Source organism: Equus caballus, chromosome 18 (assembly GCF_041296265.1).
Source record: "Equus caballus isolate H_3958 breed thoroughbred chromosome 18, TB-T2T, whole genome shotgun sequence".
NCBI classification, from domain to species: domain Eukaryota; kingdom Metazoa; phylum Chordata; class Mammalia; order Perissodactyla; family Equidae; genus Equus; species Equus caballus.
This window is the reverse complement of record NC_091701.1, coordinates 39,991,138-40,011,927: the sequence shown is the minus strand read 5'-3', so window position 1 is coordinate 40,011,927 and position 20,790 is coordinate 39,991,138. Positions and strand designations below refer to the sequence as shown.

At 35.7% G+C, this 20,790-nt stretch overlaps 1 protein-coding gene across 14 annotated transcripts in view; it reads left to right on the top strand.

Moving 5' to 3' along the window:
* CCDC148 (coiled-coil domain containing 148) overlaps positions 1-20,790 on the top strand; it is a 239,841-nt gene that overhangs the window by 3,996 nt on the left and 215,055 nt on the right. The window contains exon 2 of one of the 14 annotated variants that reach the window (XM_070241027.1): positions 14,056-14,279. The exons of the other annotated variants lie outside the window; for them this stretch is intronic. The gene's annotated coding sequence lies outside the window, so the exon portion shown is untranslated. The remainder of the gene's footprint in view (positions 1-14,055; positions 14,280-20,790) is intronic. 14 annotated transcript variants of the gene reach the window in all.

Genomic DNA, 20,790 nt, shown 5'->3' with positions numbered 1-20,790 from the left:
GGAGGATAGGCTATGTGTGGTGGTCATGACTCTATCCTCTGTAGTGCCTTAGACTACTGAAGTGCTTCCCACACTAAGAAAAGCTGACATTCCTTAATCTTTTTTTTTTTTTAGTCCTTGGAAGAATTTAACTTCCAACAATGAAAAACTGGAATCAGTAACATTGGGAGGTAGTTAGAAAAAGATGACACTAGAGGTTCAGTGTGGAAAAGTGAGGTAATGTGTGGCAGAGTGGAGTAGAGGTTGTTGCCATGTAGACTAGGAGAGAAAGGCCTCAGATCTTATCTCTACCAGGACCTATCTGCCCCTCTATGAGGGTGGGGGCCTGTGTGAGAAGGACTAGCTGCATGGCTTTGCCATGAAGTTTTCATATTTAGAGGTAAGGGTATTAAATTCCACGTATGGGGGAAAGCAGTCGAAACTCAGCTTTGTCAAGCAGGTTAAAAAAGGGTTACATAAATTTTTTCCATTTGAAGCATCCAGGTTGTTCTGTCTTTTGGAACACAGTGGAATCATGAGGATTTAACAACTTTATAAAATCAGAAAAGTATCCAACATCTGGTAAGTGTAATAGGCATGTTTCTGAGTACCTGTATCTAGAGCCCTTGTGGTAGGCAGCCCTGCGTGCCTCGTGATCTTGCATCTGGGCATGGTATCAGCCCCAGTGGGGAACCCGATTCAAATATAGCCAGTCCATTGGCTGATCATTGACCCATAACCTGTAACAGTACCAATCAGATTTTTCTCCTGGGAATTTGGAATTGCGAGAACAAGTGAGCCAGAGAGAGCAACTGCCTTGGTCCTGATGTTTTCTGGGTTTCTAATCTCCCATGAAGCCAGAATAAAATTCACTTTTTGTTTTTTCTTGAGATTTATGTTTCTTGTAATCACTTTTAACCCATTCTTTTCCTGGTTTTCCTTTAGTGAGTCTCTGTTCCTTACAATCAAAAGATTTCACTAAAATATTACGCAAATGTTTTACAACAAAACGAAACATCCATAATGACCATCTTATTGAACTATGAAGAGCAACGTTCTAAAAATTTCTAACAGGCAAAGAGTAGAAAATGAACGATCTGTCTAGTTCCAAATATTGCCAACCTAAGTTGAGTAAAAGAGCTTTATTTAGTGTGGTGTCTATTCTTTCCCACTCCCCAACCTCAAAGCCTTTTATTGCTCAGTTCTCCCCCTTTGAAACTGGGACCAAGAGAAGATCCTTGAGAAGATGAGCAATATGATTACTTTTCTAGGGTAGAATCATGTTGCCACACCATTGGTATAAGAAGAAAATATCAGATTTTATATTTATTTTATACATTTATACTAATTTTTTAGGAACCAAGCTAAAAAAATAAAAATAAGATAGGAAAATTTATCAGAGATATCTCCTAGTAGCCCCAGAACTCAGGGGAAACAGATTATGAAGTTTAAGTTCCAGCAATTAAAAAACCTTTCAGGAGGAAAACGAGACTCCATCCAAAATTGCTACAATATTTATCCAATCTATCTGGTTTTCAACAAAAAATTATGAAACATACAAAAACAGAAAAGAGTGACTCAAATTCAGCAAAATATGTAGGCAGTAGATACACTGAGTGGGCCCACTTGTTGGATTTAATAGACAACTAACCCAAAGCAGCTATTATAAATATGTTGAAAAACTTAAAGAAAAAATGACACAAAAAATGGGGGTTCTCAAGAGAGAAATAGAAACTGTGAAAAAGAACCAAATGGAAAATCTAGACCAGCAGAAACTATCCAAGCTGGCGAACAGAAAGAAAAAAAGAGTATAGAAAAATGAACAGAGCCTCAGAAATTTGTGGGACAGCTGGGAGTACAAGAAGGAAGGCAGGGATAGAAGGGTATATAAAAAATATTTGAAGAAGCGATGGCCTAAAACTTCCCAAGTTTTATAAAAATTTTAATCTACAGATCCATGAAACACAGTAAACCCTGAGTAGAATGAACATGAGGAGAAACAGAGCTAGATACATCATAGATTGCTGAAAGACAAACATGAGAAAGTTTTGAAGCAACAGAAGAATAACAACTCATCATGTACAAGGGAACCACAATAAAATTCACAGCTGACTTCTCATCAGAAACAAAGGAAGCAAGAGGGAAGTGGAAGGACATATTCAAAGTCCTGAAAGAAAAAGCTTGTTGATCAAGAATTCTGTATCTAACAAAACTGTCAAAAATGAAGGTGACAGTCCTCATAAATACACCTCTGTTGGAAGTGTGCTAATTACCGACAGAAACTGTATCATTGCCAGCTTTGAGTGGAAGCTCAAAGCAAAAGAAGTCTGTCAGACAGATGCAGGGCTCCTGGCAAGTCAACAATCTCCATTTGTAAAGCAGCTCTTGACTCACTCCCAACCCTGGGACATCAAGTCATCACCACACTAAAATGCTTTTTGAGATACTAGATTTGAAGTTCTCCTAAAACAAACTCTTGGGAAATATGACCTCATTATTTTCCTAACTCCAAAGCTCTCTGTCTGCTTCATAAAGGTGGCAATAAGCTGACTAGAGCAGTAGAGGAGAGAAGATAAATCACAGACAAGAGCTCTCCCCACATCATATCCTCTGACCATGGCACCTGGCCCTTTCCATCTCTGGGCCCCTGTTTCCTTTATACACCAGGTCAGCTAACTGTCACCACAGGGCTTCCACACAGCTGATTACAGCTTCTGTGCATCTCTGGGGCTGGACTGAGGGAGCAAGTCAACAGCACCTGCTAGTACATCATCTTGTCAGAAGCCAGAAATCAAGAGCTGCCATATTTTTCTGTAGTTTAATAGATTTTTAAAATAAGAAAAGAAAAAAACAATGAAAATAGATGCAGAAAACTCAACTGACAAGATCCAACACCCATTCGCGATAAAAATGCTCAACAAATTTGCAATAGAAGGGAACTTCCTTAATATGATAAACTGCATCTATTAAAAACCTACAGCTAACATGACATTTGTGGTAAAAGACTGAATGCTTTCCCCCTAAGATTGAAAATAAAATGAGCTTCCACTCTCAGCCCTTTTATTCAGCGTTATACTGGAGTTTTTAGACATTGTAATAAGGAAAGAAAAATAAATTAAATACATATATATTGGAAAGGAAAAATTAAAGCTGTCTTTATTCACAGATGACATGATCCTATACATAGAAAATTCCAAGGAGTATACAAAAAAAAGTACTACTAGAAGTAATAAATGAATTTAGCAAGGTCACAAGATACAAGACCAATATATAAAAATCAGTTGTAATTTTATATGCTAGGAACTAGCAACTTGACAACGAATTTGAGGAAAAACTTCCATTCATAATAACATGAAAAAGAATATGATACTTAGGAGTAAATTTTAGAAAAGAAGTATAAGGCCTCTGATCAATAGATTCAATATGATTCTTATCAAAATCCTAGCAGGCACGTTTTATAGAATTGACAAGCCAGTCTTAAAATGGACATACATAGGAACAAGAATACCCAAAACAACAAAAGTAGGAGGAATTGCAATAGGCAATTTCAAAACTTACTATAAAGTCACAGCACTAGAATATAGTATTAGCATAATAATAGCCATTTACATCAGTGAAATAGAATAGAAGGTACAGAAATAAGTCTTTGCATTTATGGTCAATTGCTTTTCAACAAAGATGCCAAGGTAGTTCAATAGGGAAAAGGGTGTTTGTTCAAGAAATGCTACTGGGATAATTGGACATTCATATGCAAAATAATGAACTTATAGTCTTACCTCGCACCATACAAAATGATTAACTCAACAAGCATCATAGACCTAAGAACTAAAAGTATAAGGGTTCTATAAGAATTGTTAATTCTGTAAGAACTAAAATTATAGGACCTCTGGAAAAAAACATAGTACAAAATCTCTGTGACTTTGCTTTAGGCAAAGACTCATATTAGATATGACACCACATCATGATCCATAAAAGAAGAAATTGATAAATTGGACTTAATAAAAAATAAAAGTTTTGTCCTTCAAAAGACATCAGTAAGAAGATAAAAAGAGAAGCCACAGACTGGGAAACAATGTTTGCTAATCATAATCTGATAAAGGACTTATGTCTAGAATATACTTCTAAACGTCAAAAAAAAAAAAAAAAGAGGGGCAGCAACTCAACTAAAAAATGTGCAAGATATTGGAATAGACATTTCACCAAATGGTTGATAATCACTTGAAAGGATACTCAACATGATTAATCATTAGGAAATGCACAGGAAAACCACAATACAATACCAGTACAGAACCACTAGAATGAGTATAAGGAAAAGATTGATAACACCAAGTGATGACAAGGACATGGAAAAACTGGAACTTTCATAAATTGCTTACTGGTATACCCAATTTGGAAAACCACTTGACAGTTTTTTAAAAATATAAGTATAAACTTACCACATGACCCAGCAATTCTACTTCTAGAAATCTACTCAAGAGGAATAAAAACATATGTCCACACAAAGACTTTTACATGAGTAATAGCAATATTATTCATAATAGGAAGAAACTGGAAATAATCCCAAATGTCCATCAACTAATGATTAGATAAAATGTGGCACAATGGAAGATTATTCAACAATAAAAATACTGAACGATTGATACATGCTACAACAGAAGCCTCCAGTATACTATGCTAAGAGGAAAAAAGCCAGCCACAGAAGGCCACTTGTTGTATGACGCCGTTTTTACGACACCTCCAAAAATCAAAAAGTAGAGAGACAGAAAGCCGATCACTAATTACCTTGAGCTGGGATGAGAAGATTGAATGCAAGTAGTTATGATTATGATAGAACTTTTTCAGGTGATGGAAATGTTCTAGAGCTGATTGGTGGTGATGGTTGCACAATTATACATTTTATTGAAAATAATTGCATTGTACACTTAATAATGGATGTATTTTATGGAATGTAAATGAGATCTCAGTACAGCTGTTACAAATAAAAACTAAAAAAAATGACATAAGCACATCATCTTAAAACTCTCATATATGAACACTTAGTAAATCTGAAAACAATTTTCTGACATGATTGAAAATCTTCCAATGGTATTTTGGTGGATTTAGATGACATTTGTTAAATATTAAGGGAAAAAAAGCTTTGCAAGGAAAACATTGATATCAGGGAAGGGAGATTTATGAGAGATAAAGACTAAACTACAACTTTTGTATAATTAGTGGGTGGAAATGAAATTTGAGTATCATGATTGAGTATGTGAAGCTAATTTTGTACTTCGTTCACAATCTTTTTGCAGCGTCTATTTTAGCTATTATAGCCCTTGTAGCCAAGTATGGGAATAAACTGAGCTTAGACTTTGAATTCTTCTATAAGCAGGTATTAAACCAAGAATTTCAAGGGAATGCCACATTTTCCATCATATAACTCTCTTGAAATTTATTAAAATTATTAAAACTATGCATGTCACTACTATATATCTTTTTTTGTACTTAGGAGTTTTTCTATATTTGTGTTTTATAATTTACATGATGTTAGCACAATATTACACGTGAAGAATTTGTAATAAATAATTTTAAAAGTGTGTGCTCAAAACTGTGTAGTAATAGAGGTATGTGATTGACAATGTTTGGAGACCTGAGTTTTATTAGAATACCTTAGACAAAATGTACCTTCTTTCTCTCGTGTTTTGGTTTGTTTGTTTTGTTGGTTTTTTTTAGTTTTTCTCTTCTCTCTACCCCAGGTAGTAGAAATAAGTCTTTGGAAGACTACTTTCTAATCTTATTCTTTTGCTTTTTTCATTGTCTTAAAGATCACTTAGATCATTTACCTCCAATAAGTAGCATTTGAATCTGTAACATCTTCACAGACATTGATTATTATTGTGATCAAACTTGAGAGAGGTCAATGAAGTCTCGAGTGGTATTGAGAAGAGTATTCTTTTGACACATCCAAATGATGTGAAAGAGGGACCTAAATAACAAAAATATAGGAAGAGGAAAGCCAAGGAAATTGCTATAGAGAATTTGAGAAAAGAAAAAATTCTACCCGCACAGAATTAATGCATTTTTTCTGTAAAATTATAGGATTTTAGAGCTGGAAAGAACCTTAGAGATTACAAACCAGCATTAAAACTGGTCATATAGGGGCTGGCCTGGTGGTGCAGCGCTTAAGCACTCACGTTCCACTTCTGCAGCCCAGGGTTAGCCGGTTCAGATCCTGGGTGCAGACATTGCACCGCTTGGCAAGCCATCCTGTGGTAGGCATCCCACATATAAAGTAGAGGAAGATGGGCATGGATGTTAGCTCAGGGCCAGCCTTCCTCAGCAAAAAGAGGAGGATTGGCGGCAGATGTTAGCTCAGGGCTAATCTTCCTCAAAAAAAACAAAAACAAAAAACTGGTCATATAACTCCCTCCCTAAGACTCTTTCCATCCAACCGTATCGATCTCTCTAATAAAGACAAAATTAATATGATTTAGACATTTCACTGTGTTTCCTATATATATGTATGTGACTAAATTTTCCAGATCTAAAATAATGTCAATTTAAAATTTTTTATAGAGGTGAAACATTAGAGGAAAAACATACGTGATTATACCAAGAATTCTCTTCCTTGCATTTTTGAATGGCTACTTTATCTACATTGCTCTTCTATAACATAATATGACTATTAAGAAGATGACAGCTTCAGGTATTTTGTATTTAATCTTCAATATGTAATTATCTTTTATGGTCTTGAAATTTAGTCAAAACATATTGACCACCACTTGTGTGTTTAAAGCTGACAAATTGTGTCTGATATAGTTGGTGGAGGAGCACTGAGCTCAAAGTCAGGAGATCTGGTTGGCTTCTAGCCTTGAGTATGCTACCTACTTCTTCAAGTCTTGGACAAAGCATTTAATCTCTGGCTCTGTGTTTACTCATCTGTAAAATCTATTAGACTAAAATCTTTTCTGGGCTTAGGTTAATTCGTGTATAGGATGAAACACTGCATGATCTCATTCTAAATCTTGGCTTTGTTCTCTTTTGAAAGAAATTTACCAAAAATGTTTATCACTTTGCTATAGCCCTTAAGTCTATTTCCACCATCCTCTTTGTTTTCATTTTTCCGTAAACTATCTTTGAATAGACATCTTTCTTTTTCTTTAAGATCTGCCTCTCCCCTTAACTCCCACTTATGTCTTGACTTCTTTCCCCTCTCTCTAGGACCTTCTCCTTATCTTAACAAGGGCACAACTATTTACTGAAAAAAAGCATGACAGAGCTGCATTTCTGGGCATGTTGAGGAGCACCGCCTGTGAGTTGTCTCACTTCACTGAGAGGGAGTAGAATAGGGAGGTCTGGTTCATGGCCTTTGGAGCCAGAGTGCCTGGGTATGCATCTGGTCTCTGCCAATGGTCTCTGTAGCTGTATGATCATGGGCCTCAGTTTCCTATTCTGCAAAATAGGAACAACAGTGTTATCCAAACATTGCAAGGATTAAATTAGTCAAAATAGATAAGGCTCTTAGGATAGTGCCTGGTTCATAGTAATTGCTCAGTAAATGTTGGTGATTATTTCTCCCCTCTACATAGAGCCTTGTAAGATGGTAATAACTTCAGCACAGGCTGGAAGAGAAAAGGGTAGTGCTGAGGCACAGGAATTGCTCTGAGAGAGAGGGATGGTGTGTTCTTACAGGTTGGGGCCTTCTGCAACAACATTCCTTATTCCCTACTCTCTGCTCTTTCCCTTCCGTCCTCCTGGGATGTAAATGTTGGGCAAAAGCATGATGAAGAGGAAGACTGGCATGGTTTGTGGGTGATATACCTTTCACTTAATTTGCAGAAATGGCTACCTTCGGCAACTTTTTCTCCAAGTAAATTATCTGTTCGAAATGTGATTTTTTTTGTCTTCTGCCATAATTCTGAACTGGCATGCCATAATTATTATACTCTAAGACATTAAAAAAAAAGCCCAGGAATTGTCCTTGGGCAGGCCTATTTATATAATACTCCATTTGAGAAATAGCACTGGAAAAAACTGTTCTTAGCAAAGAATGATAATTGATGAAAACATTTCTTTGCTAACAATCTAAGGGAAGCAATCTGTTCTCAGCTCTTTCAAACTACAAAATAGATTTAGCTGTTCCTGAACAAAAGCCAATTATTTATTTTCAATACTACCTTTAACAAGCCTTTGTTTTTCATAATGGGGATCTTTTGCTATTTTCTATCAAAGCAGGTTTTCAAAATATAACAGCTCTTTTAATAAGGAAAAGGCAGCCAAATCTAATAGCAGGATTCTAGTTTGGGTGCAAAGCATACTTTCCACCTCAATATTTAACTATTGAGTTTTTTAAGGGGAAGGGGCTTGTACATTTTGATTATGAAGTCCCATTATACCTAATGTTCTGTAGAGTGAGCATAACAAATATGTCACATAAAAATAAAAGCATAAAAAAATTTTGAATGGTAAGAAGCCAAAATTCTATAGTACTTAGAAAATTATAATATTGCACATACCTGATGAACATGGAAGACATTGAATCTGGATAAATCAATGAGTATTTCATTTTTACTTACGCTTTTCGAGGATGGAAAGAAAACATAATAATAACCAATATTGACAAAAGGCTAATTAGTGCAAGTACTTTTTCAGATCATAAATTATCGTTTTGGAAGCTCAAAAAGAAATACATCAACAAAAGTAGGAATTAAAACTCCCAAGCCATAGGATGTTACATAGGAAAGAATTTGCTTTTTAATAAGACATCTTCAGCATATTTTGATTTCAAATGCTAACATAAGAGAAAATGTCACATATTGCATTATCATGTAAAAAATCAATATACATCTCAATAATCAATATACCAAAAAAAATCTCATTTAAAAATGAACAGAGGAACTGAGTAGACATTTTTCCAAAGAAGATGTACAAATGGCTAACAAGTATGTGAAAATGTGCTCAACATCACTAACCATCAGGAAAATACAAATCAAAACTACAATGAGATATCACCTCACACCTGTTAGAATGGCTATTATTAAAAAGACAAGAGATAAGTGCTGACAAGCATGTAGAGAAAAGAACCTTTGTATACTATTGGTGGGGATGTAAATTGGTGTAGCCACTATGGAAAACAGTATGGAGGTTTGTCAAAAAATTAAAAATAGCAGCCAGCCCCATGACTGAACAGTTAAGTTTGTGCGCTCCACTTTGGCAGCCCAGGGTTTTGCTGGTTCAGATCCTGGGCGCAGACATGGCACCACTCATCAGGCCAGCCTGAGGCGGTGTCCCACCTAGCAGAACCAAAAGGACCTACAACTAGAATATACAACAATGTACTGGGGAGGCTTTGAGGAGAAGGAAAAAAAAAAAAGAAGATTGGCAACAGATGTTCACTCATGTGCCAATCTTAAAAAGAAAAAAAAAATAAAAATAGAACTGCCATATGATCCAACAATTCTACTTCTGGGTATATATCTGAAGGAAATGAAATCACTATCCCGAAAAGATATCTTCTTTGCCAAGTTCACTGCAGCATTATTCACAATAGCCAAGACATGGAAATAACCTGAGTGTCCATCAATGGATGAATGGATAAAGAAGATGTAGTGTGTGTGCGTGTATACACACACAATAGAATATTATTAAGCCATTAAAAAAAAGGAAATCCTGCCATTTGTGACAACATGGATGGACCTTGAGGACATTATGTCACGTGAAATAAAGCAGACAGAGAAAAACAAACACTGTATGACTTCACTTGTAGGTAGAATCTAAAAAACCTGAACTCTTAGATACAGAGAACAGGTTGGTGGTTGCAAAAGGCAGGATCTAAGGGGTGGGTAAAATGGGTGAAGGGCATCAGAAGGTACAAACTTCCAGTTATAAGATAAATAAGTCCTGGGGATGTAAAGTAAACATGGTGACTAAGTTTTAAAATATTGTATATTTGGAAGTTGCTAAGAGACTAGATGTTGAAAGTTACCACACATACACAAAATTTGTAACTATGTGAAGTGATAGATGTTAACTTATGGTGGTGATCATTTCACAGTATATGCATATATCAAATCATCATATTGTACATCTAAAACTAGTACAATGTTGTATGTCAATTATATCTCAGTAAAACTGGAAAAAATGGTTGAGGTAAATTTTATGTATGTTTTACCACAATAAAAACAAAATTCATATTGTTGTCACTTCTACTAGTGAAAAGAAGATACCATTACATACAAAAAAGAAGGAAATCAAAACACCTCTCAGGATATATAACAAAACTAAATTCCATGCTTATTTTGCATCTTTTAATTAGATATTTCTGATTTATTTTAGATTTTTTTGGTGTGATATTTAGTGTAGAAATGTATGGTTAACATAATTAGTTCTGAGAATCTCTTAACTTTGCTTCTTATGTAGCGTGCATTTAGATTTTCATAATTCAATTTGGTGAATTGATAGCTCTAGAAATGAAAATCCCGTTCCTACAAAGACCCACGGAAGAGACATTCAAAATCTCCCTAATTTGTCCAAACTTTGGACTCTATGCTAATTCACACACCTCAGGTTTACAATAGTACTTCAGACTTTGTTTCAAGCTCTCTTTCCATGAAATCATTGGTCTGTCAGCTTATATAGCATTTAGGGGGCAATTCTCATCATACAGTGTGTTGCCTTTACTTTTTCGTAAACTATTGAACAGCTATCAGATAAAAACTCAGGCATAAGCAGGGTGGGATAGATTTGTAAGTCATTTTGATTTGCACAATAATAGCTAACACTTACATAGCATTTACTGTGCGCTGACATAGTTCTAAGCACTTCATATATATTATTTCATTTAATTCCCATAAGAACAATATGAGGTGGGTATGTTATTATTATCCTCACTTTATTGTAAATTATGGCCCAGATAAGTTAACTTGTCCAAAATTGCTAGCTACTAAGTGGCAGAGCTGGGGTTTGAACTCAGATATTCTGCTTCTAGCGTTTGCCCTCATGTGCACTGTATATGGAAGACTTAGAATTGAGTTTCCAATTTCAAAATTTTATCATCTTTATATTTTTTCCTGTTTCATGTCTATCTTTCAATATTGAACATTAGGATGGAGATACGGTATATTATTTTTAAATCAACTTTGATGAAGTATAATTTACATAAAACAAAATGTACCTATTTTAAGAGTATAGTTTGATGAGTATTGACAAATCGATCACTCATATAAGCACTAATAGAATTATTTCCATCACTTCAAAAGTTTCCCTCACTGACCCTTCCCAGGCAACTATTGATCTGCTTTATGTCACTATAGATGAGATTTTTTTCACATACATGCAGTCATTCAACATGTAGTCTTTTATGTCTGACTTCTTTCACTCAGCGTAGTGATTTGATATTCAACCATATCGTGTGCATCATTAGTTCATTCCCTTTCATTGCTGATTAGTATTCCGTTTTATGTACATATTACAATTTGTTTATTCATCTACCTGTTGATAGACGTTTGAGTTGTTGCAGTTTTTGGTTATTATGAGTAAGCTGCTATGAACATTTGTGTACAAGTGTTTGTGAAGGCATATGTTTTGCTTCTCTTGGAATTTCTGAGACCTATGGTAAGTTTCTGTTTAACTATTTAAGAAACTGCCAAATGGTTTTCCAAAGTAGCAATACCATTATATACTCTCACCACCAGTGAAGTTCCAGTTGCTCCACACTCTTGTCAACACTTGGTTTGTCAATATTTCAAATTTTAGCTGTTCTAATGTGTGTGTAGTGGTATCTTATTGTGGTTTAAATGTGTATTTTCCTGATGACTAAAGATGTTCAATATCTTTTCATGTGCTTATTGGGCATGTGTATATCTTCCACTGTAAAGCGTCCATACAAATAATTTGGATCATTTATCTCACTATTAAGATTTAAGTTCTTTGTTGGGGCTGGCCCCATGGCCGAGTGGTTAACTTAGTGCACTCTGCTTCGGCAGCCCAGGGTTTTGCTGGTTCGAATCCTGGGCGCGGACATGGCACTGCTCATCAAGCCATGCTGAGGTGGCATCCCACATGCCACAACTAGAAGGACCCGCAACTAAAAATACACAACTATGTACTGGGGGCTTTGGGAGAAAAAGGAAAAATAGCGTCTTTAAAAAAAAAAATGATATAGGTTCTTTGTATATTCTGGATACAAATTCTTTGTCAGATATATGTATCACAGATAGTTTCTCCTAGAGTTTTGTTTGCAATTTGAGTTTCTGAACAGTTCCTTTTACAGAGCAAAAATTTTAATTTTTTTCTATTAAGATCATGATAGATTACAACCTTGTGAGATTTCAGTTGTACGTTATTGTTAGTCATGTTGTGGGTACACCACTTCACCCTTTGTGCCCTCCCCTCACCCCCCCCTTTCCCTAGTAACCACCAATCAGTTCTCCTTGTCTATATGTTAACTTCCACCTATAAGTGGAGTCATATAGAGTTCGTCTTTCTCTGTCTGGCTTATTTCGCTTAACATAATACCCTCAAGGTCCATACATGTTGATGCGAATGGAATAATTTTGTCCTTTTTTATGGCGGAGTAGTATTCCATTGTGTATATGTACCATATCTTCTTTATCCAATCATCAGTTTCTGGGCATTTAGGTTGGTTCCACATCTTGGCTATTGTAAATAATGCTGCGATGAACATAGGGGTGCGTGGGACTCTTGGGATTGCTGATTTCAGGTTCTTAGGATAGATACCCAGTAGTGGGATGGCTGGGTCATAGGGTATTTCTATTTTTAACTTTTTGAGAAATCTCCATACTGTTTTCCATAGTGGCTGCACTAGTTTGCATTCCCACCAACAGTGTATGAGGGTTCCTTTTTCTCCACAACCTCTCCAACATTTGTCACTCTTGGTTTTGGATATTTTTGCCAATCTAACGGGTGTAAGGTGATATCTTAGTGTCATTTTGATTTGCATTTCCCTGATGATTAGTGATGATGAGCATCTTTTCATGTGTCTATTGGCCATCCTTATATCTTCTTTGGAGAAATGTCTGTTCATGTCCTCTGCCTATTTTTTGATCGGGTTGTTTGTTTTTTTGTTGTTGAGCTGTGTGAGTTCTTTGTATATTATGGAGATTAACTCTTTGTCGGATAAGTAGCTTGTAAATATTTTTTCCCAATTAGTGGGCTGTTTTTTTGTTTCAATCCTGTTTTCCCTTGCCTTGAAGAAGCTCTTTAGTCTGATGAGGTCCCATTTGTTTACTCTTTCTATTGTTTCCCTCATCTGAGGAGTTATAGTGTCCGAAAAGATTCTTTTGAAACTGATGTCAAAGAGTGTACTGCCTATATTCTCTTCTAGAAGACTTATTGTTTCAGGCCTAATCTTTAGGTCTTTGATCGATTTTGAGTTTATTTTTGTGAATGGTGAAAAAGAATGATCAATTTTCATTCTTTTGCATGTGGCTGTCCAGTTTTCCCAGAACCATTTGTTGAAGAGACTTTCTTTTCTCCTTTGTAGGCCCTCAGCTCCTTTGTCAAAGATTAGCTGTCCATAGATGTGTGGCAAAAATTTTAATTTTGATTAATTCCAGTATATCAATTTTTTTGTTTATGATTTGTGCTTTGCTGTCTTATCTGAGAAATCTTTGCCTACTCTAGGGTGATGAAGATTTTTCTCCCATGTTTTCTTCTACAAGTTTTATATTTTTGTTTTATGTTAATTTTTGTGTATGATGTGAGGCAAGGTTGGACTTTCATTTTTTAAAAGTAGATATCCAGTGAAATTTATTAAAAAGATCATTCTTTCCTCATTGAATTGTCAGCATACATTTGTCAAAATCAACTAAACATACAACCACAATGAGATATTGCTTCACACCCGTTAAGATGGCTAAAAACAAACAAGAAAATAATAAGTGTTAATAAGGATGTGGAGAAATTGGAACCCTGTGCACTGCTGATGGGAATGTAAAATAACGCAGCTGCTGTGGAAAATAGTATGTCAGTTTCTCAAAAAATTAAACATAGAATTCCATATGATCCAGCAATTCGACATACCCAAAAGAGGTGAAAGTAGGGGCTCAAACAGATATCTGTTCTTTATGTTTACAGCAGCATTATTACCGGTAGCCAAAGGTGGAAGCAACCTGAATATCCATTGATGGATGAATACATAAAGAAATTGTGATATATACACATAATGGAACATTATTGAGCCTTGAAAAGAAGAGAAATTCTGACAAATGCTACAATATGGATGAACCTTGAAGACATTATGCTGAGTAAAATAAGCCAGTCACAAAACGAAAAAGACTCTATGATTTCACTTATACAAGGTACCTAGAATAGTCAAATTCATAGAAACAGGGAGTAGAATGGTGTTTTCTAGGGGCTGGGGGCGGGGATTGGGGAGTTAGTGTTTAATGGGTATGGAGTTACAGTTTGGGAAGATGAAAAAGTTACTGAGGTGGATGGTGGTGATAGTTGCACAACAATGCAAATGTACTTCATGCCATTGAACTGTATACGTAAAAATAGTTAAAATGGTAAATTTTATGTATATTTTACCACAATTAAAAAAATCAACTGTTCATATCTGTGGGTTCTATTTCTGAACTCTTTTCTATTTCATTGATCTGTATGTCTATCCTTACACCAATACCACATATTTATTTTTTTAAAGCTTGGCACCTGAGCTACCATCTGTTGCCAATCTTTTTCTTCTTCTCCCCAAAGCGCCCCAGTACATAGTTGTATATTCTAGTTGTAGGTCCTTCTGGTTGTGTTATGTGGGATGCCACCTCAGCATGGCTTGTTTAGCGGTGCTAGGTCCATGCCCAGGATCTGAACTGGTGAAACCCTGGGCCGCTGAAGTGAAACATGCAAACTTAACCACTCGGCCACAGGGCTGGGGCCGGCCCCACAATAGTTTGATAATTGTACCTTTTATAGTAAGTTTTGAGATGAGATAGTATAAGTTCTCCAACTTTGTTTTTCCTTTTCAAGATTATTAAGATTGTCATTTTTTTAGAAAATCCAACTGGGAAGTTGATTGGGATGGTATTGACTCTTTATATTACCATGAGAGAACTGACAATGACATCATTTTTGATCCATGAACATAGTATATCTCTACTTTTATTTAGATCTTCTTTAAAGTCTGTTGAGGACATTTTATAGTTTTCATTGTAGAGATCTTGAATATATTTTGCTATGTATTCCTAAATATTTCATAGTTTTGATGCTATTGTAAATGGAATTTTTAATTTCATTTTCTAATTGTTCATTGCCAGCATATAGAAATACAATTGCATATTGTATATTGCCTCATATACTTTGACTTTGCTAAACTCACATATTGGTTTCAGTCCTTTTTCCTTTGGTAGATTCCATAGTATTTTCTATAGGCACAGTATGCTGTCTTTGAATAAAGCAGTGTTAGTTCTTCTTTCCAAAGTTTCATGTTTCTTTCCTTATTTGTACTTGCTAAGACACGAGGAATGATGTTGATTAGGAGTTGTCAATGTGGACATCATTGCCTTATTTTGGATTGTAAATGGAAAGCATGCTATCTTTTACCATTCAGTATGATGTTAATTTTAAATTTCTTACAAATATCATTTATCAGGCTAGAAAAGTTCCATTGTATCAAAGTTTCTTAAAAGTTTCATTCATGAGTTGATGTTAAATTTAGTCAAATGATATTTTTGCATCATAAGATGATCAAATGGTTTTTCTGCTTTGTTTCTTAATATCTTTAATTTAGTTGATTGATATTCAAATATTAAACCAACACTACATTCCTAGGATAAACACCACTGGATCAAGAGTACTATTCTTTATATATATTTTTAGATTCATTATGCTATTTATTAAGGAGTTTTCTGGGTTTTTCCTGAGGGATATTGATCTCTAATTTTCTTTTCCTGTAGTTTCTAGTTTTGTTCTGATATCAGGGTAATGCAAACCATAAAAAAAGATTTGGGATGAGTTCCCTTATCCTTTAATATCTGAAGGAGTTTGTTTAGGATTGGCATTATTTATTCCCTAAAAGATTGATAAAACTTACCAGTGGAATGATCTGGCCTGGAATTTTGTCTCTGATAAAGTTTTGAAAATTTCTTTATTTTATTGAGGTCATAGTAGTTTATAGCATTGTGAAATTTGTCAGTCACCATTTAAATATGCCCCTTTACCCATTATGCCCACCCCCCAACTATCTTCACCTCTGGTAACCACTAATCTGATCTCTTTGTGCATGTATTAGTTTATCTTCCATATGAGTGAAACCATATGGTGTTTGTCTTTCTCTGTCTAGCTTATTTCACTTAACATAATACCCTCAAGGTCCATCCATGCTGTCACGAATGGGACCATTTTCTCTTTTTGATGGCTGCATGGTATTCCATTGTATATATACAGATGTATATATGTATCTATACACCACGTCTTCTTTATCTGTTCATCAGTTGATGGGCACTTAGGTTGCTTCCACGTCTTGGCTATTGTGAATAATGCTTCAGTGAATGTAGGGGTGCATAAGTCTCTTTGAATTGTTGATTTCAAGTTCTTTGGATAAATATCCAGTAGTGGGATGGCTGGATTGTGTGGTATTTCTATTTTTAATTTTTTAATAAATCTCCATACTGTTTTCTATAGTGGTTCCACCAGTTTGCATTCCCACCAGCAGTCTATGAGGGTTCCCTTTTCTCCACATTCTCTCCAACATTTGCTATTTTTTGTCTTGGTGATTATAGGCATTCTAATGGGTGTAAGGTGATATCTCATTGTAGTTTTGATTTGCATTACCCTGATGATTACTGATGTTGAACATATTTTCACATGCCTATTGGCCATCTGTATATCTTCTTTGGAAAAAAGTCTGTTCAGCAGCTCCTCTGCCTGTTTTTTGATCAGGTTGTTTGTTTTTTGTTGCTGGGTTGTGTGAGTTCATTATCTACTTTGGAGATTAACTCCCTGTCAGATATATCATTTGCAAATATTTTCTCCCAGCTGGTGCGTTGTCTTTTTGTTTTGTTCCTGGTTTGCTTTGTCTTGCAGTAGCTCTTTAGTCTGATGAAGTTCCGCTTGTTTATTTTTTCTTTTGTTTCCCTTGTCTGAGAAGACATGGTATTCAAAAAGATCCTTTTAAGTTTGATGTCCAAGAGTGTACTACCAATATTATCTTCCAGGACTTTTATGGTTTCAAGACTTATCTTCAGGTCTTTGATCCATTTTGAGTTTATTTTTGTGTATGGTGTGAGATAAGGGTCTACTATTATCTAAATTGTATGGTATTTGACTTTCTCCCTCTGACTTATCTCACTTAGCATAATACCCTCAAGATCCATCCATGTTGCTGTAAATGGCGAGATTTCATTTTTGTTTTTCTTATGGCTGATAGTGTTCCATTGTGTATATATACCATATTTTCTTTATCCATTCATTCATTAATGGGTACTTAGGTTGTTTCCTACAATAACCCATTTTATTTATTTATTTTTACTTACTTACTTACTTATTTGTTTATTTATTTATTTATTTTTGAGGAAGATTAGCCCTGAGCTAACATCTGCTGCTAATCCTCCTCTTCTTGCTGAGGAAGACTGGCCCTGGTCCCTCTTAGGACCACTTTTGCTGTATCCCATATGAGTTGGTATGGTGTATTTTCCTTTTCATTTGTGTCCATATTTTTTTGATTTCCCTTTAATTTTTCAGTGATCCACTGTTTGTTCAGTAGCATATTGTTTGGTCTCCACATATTTGTTACTTTCCTAGCTTTTTTCTTGTAGTTGGTTTCTAGTTTCATGGCATTGCGATTGGAAAAGATGCTTGATATGATTTCAATCTTCTTAAATTTATTAAGGCTTGCCTTGTTTCCGAACATATATCTTTGAAAATGTTCCATGTGCACTTGAGAAAAATGTATATTCTGCTGTTTTGGATGGAGTATTCTCTCTATATATCTATTAAGTCCATCTGGTCTAGTTTTGTGTTTAATTCCACTATTTCCTTGTTGACTTTCTGTCTGGATGATCTATTCCTTGATGTATGTGGGGTGTTAAGGTCCCATAATATTATTGTTAATATCTCCTTTTAGGTTTGTTAACAGTTTCTTTATGTAGTTTGGTGTTCCTGTGTTGGTTTCATATATATTTATAAGTGTTATGTCTTCTTGGTGGATTGTCCCTTTTTGTCATTATATACTTCCCATCTTTGTCTCGCATTGACTTTTTTATCCTGAAGTGTGATCTAAATATGGCCACACCTCCTTTCTTTTTTTTTACCATTAGCTTGGAGCATCGTCTTCTATCCCTTGATTCTGAGCCTGTGTTTGTCTTTAGGGCTGAGATGTGTTTCCTGGAGGCAGCATATTGTTGGGTCTTGTTTTTTAATCTATGCAGCCAGTCTGTGCCTGTGATTGGAGAATTCCATCCATTTATATTTAGAGTGATTATTGATATATAAGTGTTTAATGCTGCCATTTTATCCCTCTTTTCCTGCTTGTTCTGTATTTCCCTTATTTCTCGTCCCATGGATTTCAGATGGCCAATTCAGTTTGATAGTTCTCTGTGATGGTTTTCTCAGTTTTCTCTTTATTTATCATTTACGTCTTTCTTCTGATTATTTGTTTAGTGGTTCCTGTGAGGTTTGCATAAAAAATCTCATAGGGGAGATAGTCCATTTTCTGATAGCCTCTTAATTCCTCAGTCTAAGTAGGTTACATCCTTTCCCTCTTCCCCTTCTAAGTTATTATTGTCACAACTTATTTTGTTTTGTGTTGTGAGTTTGTGGTTAAAATGACTAGATTATATTTATTTTTGATGTTTTCCTTCCATTTATCTTTAATCTTTCAATTAAGTGTTTGCTAACCTGTTCTGATACAGGGCTAAAATTTTCTGATTTTGTCTGCCTATTTATCTCCTTGCTCGAGGCTTTGTAAACCGCCCCCCCCCCCTTTTTTTTTCTTCAGGTATGAGGACTTTCTTGATCATTTCTTGTAGGGGTGGTCTTGTGGTGATGAACTCCCTCAGCTTTTGTTTATCTGGGAAAGTTTTATTTCTCCATCATATCTGAAAGATAGTTTCACTGGATAGAGTATTCTTGGCTTATAGCTTTTGTCTTTCAGAATTTTGAATATATCATTCTTCTTTGAATATATTATTTCTGGTGAGAAATCTGCTGAAAGCCTGATAGGTTATTTTCTTCTGCCTTGCTGCCCTTAGTATTTTTCTTTGTCGTTGATTTTTGCCAATTTGACTACTATATGCCTTGGAGAAGGCCTTTTTACATTAACGTAATTAGGAGTTCTGTTAGCTTATTTTATTTGTAATTCCAGCCCCTTCCCCAAGGTTAGGAAGTTCTCAGCTGTTATTTCTTTGAACAAGCTTTCTGCTACATTCTTCTTCTCTTCTCCCTCTTGAATACTTATAAACTTTATGTTGTATTTACTAATTGAGTTGGCTATTTGTCAGAGAATTTCTTCATTTCCTTTTAGCCTTAGTTCTGTCTCTTCCATCTGAAGCATTTCTATTTATCTGTCCTACAAACTGCTAATTCTGTCCTTCGTAATATCAGATTGGTTATTCAAGGACTCCAGATTTTTATTTATCTTATTCATTGTTTTTTTCATCTACAACATTTCTGATTGATTTTTCTTTATAATTATAGTCTCTTTTGTAAAGAATTTGCTCTGTTCATTAATTTTATTCCTGATTTCATTGAACTGTCTTTCTGAGTTCTCTTGTAGCTCATTGAGTTTTTTTTAAATGATAGCTGTTTTGAATTCTCTGTCATTTAATTGTAAATATTTGTGCCTTCAGTCTTGATTTCTGGGTGCTTGTCATTTTCCTTCTGGTTTGGAGGACTAATATACCTCCTCACACTATTCATTGGGGTAGATTGGTGCCTTCATGAATTGGTAGTATCTGGTCACAGATTCCACCTGCTGCCACTGTGGAGGTGGCAGCAGGAGCTGTGTATTCTGAACCTGCTGTGATCTCTGTTGTCTATGCCTGTTCTTTGGAATCTATGCTGACAGGCCCTGTCTGTGATTGCCCGCTCACAGCTGCTTCTTTACTAACGTATGCACATGCAATCTGGCAGGGGTCCCTTGCTCTGGCCAACCAGCCAAGTTGGTGCACTAGGTGGAGGGAGGGGCACTTTCTTTCATGTGTGCAGTCCTGGGGGGTGTTCTGACTCTGCCCTCACTATTTGTCCTCCTGGGGTTCTGGCTTGATGAAGACACCCCTGAAATTGCTTACCCTCCTCTGTGTGGAGCTTTCCCACTGCTGGTAGGCTGCTCAGAGAGCAAAGGCATTCCTGTGGAGAACTGCTCTTACCCCCGTCCTCTCAGACCTATGAGTGGTACCATGCCCTAGGTCACTGCTGGGGAGGGAGAGGAGATCCCTTTACCTCCTTCCCACTACCTCCCAGGGGGTCCAGCACCTCCATCTTCAGATATATGGCTGAGTGGGTCTCTCAGATGTCTATTGTGTTGTGTGAATGTTCTCTGTTGGCTTATAAATGTCCTTTTCATTGTATCTTAGGGCACAGAGTTTAAGGGAAGAGCCCACTCTGCCATAATGCTGACCTCACCACCTGAGAAGGTTTTTAACAATTAATGTAATTAATTTAATAGATATAAGGCTATTCATATTTTCTATTCTTCAGTAATTTTTGATAATTTATGTCATTTAGGAATGTAAATTTTACATTCCATCTGCATTGTTGAATTTCCTGGCATAAACTTGTTTGTAATATATTTCCTTATTATCCTTTCAATATGTAAATGGTGTGTAGTGATGACTCTTCTTTCATTCCTGATAGTGATAATTTGTATCTTCT